Here is a 987-nt window from a genome sequence, read left to right on the forward strand (position 1 = left end):
ATTTTACATCTTAACCTGTGCATTAACGCTGACCGTCAGATGCAGTGGCTAAAACGATGATTAACTTCGGCCAATGCCAGCAAGGAGTGTCAATGAAACCTTAAAAGGAATCTGCATTCTTAAAAAACGACATGAGGAACAACCGAGTACAGTATCCCAGGGAAACGGCACTGCATACGATGCGGTGGAACCCGGTTAAGACGGACACCCGGGGGCATGCCCTCGTCCGTATTTAGCGAGCGCGCATAAAAGGCGCTGAGGACACATTTATTATCAGTACAGAAACAAAAAAAGCATGACGGAGATCGTATTGCATTAAAATAAATGTTTGCTCGGTGTTTTAAAAGCGTCAAAGTAATCATTTATTTACTGCGTGCCGCGCGCCTTGGCCTCATGTGTTAGGTTTTCAATATTAAAAAACAGACCTTGTTATACTCTGTAATGTATTAACTGAACAGAAACTATTAGATTGCGCTTCCGGTGTATACGCTATATTCTTTCCCTCTGCAGAAGTGTTCCAGATGATAGTTTCCCTCACGTAAGCTAGTTTTAGCTCCGACATCCTCAGGAAGATCAACGCCGTGACACTAGTACATGGAAGTTGCTCGCTGCAGGTTATGGGCTTCTGTGAATACCCATTTCATGTAAGTGCGAGCGATTAGGACACTTGGCGACACTAGGCTTTGATATATAGAGTAGCATAATATTCTGCTAGCGGTGCTCGTATATTTCTAACATTATACCAATAGTTATGCTAGTTTTTTTTTTTAAATTAGCGGTATGCTCATTGCCGGGAGCTCATTTTAGCAAAAAATGCTGAAATTATGCTTGTACTTTTTACTTTAAATTTGGTAGAAACTCTCCAGTAACTATGCAACAAACAAGTAAATGGTAAACACATTTACCCTATTTACATCCGGAGAAACTTAAAGAGTGCATGATTCATTGTCCGACTTCTACAAAAACTCAAACAAGGGTAGCCTGCGA

General features: G+C 41.0%; 1 protein-coding gene across 1 annotated transcript in view; it reads left to right on the forward strand.

Annotated features, from left to right (window-relative positions):
• The window catches only part of LOC140931077 (immunoglobulin-binding protein 1-like), a 14541-nt gene extending 14225 nt beyond the window's left edge, over positions 1-316 (forward strand). Inside the window, exon 12 of the mRNA XM_073380817.1 lies at positions 1-316. This exon is cut by the window's left edge and continues 181 nt beyond it. The gene's annotated coding sequence lies outside the window, so the exon portion shown is untranslated.
• The last annotated feature ends 671 nt before the right edge of the window (positions 317-987 follow it).

Source organism: Porites lutea, chromosome 3, assembly GCF_958299795.1.
Source record: "Porites lutea chromosome 3, jaPorLute2.1, whole genome shotgun sequence".
Classification (NCBI taxonomy): Eukaryota; Metazoa; Cnidaria; class Anthozoa; order Scleractinia; family Poritidae; genus Porites; species Porites lutea.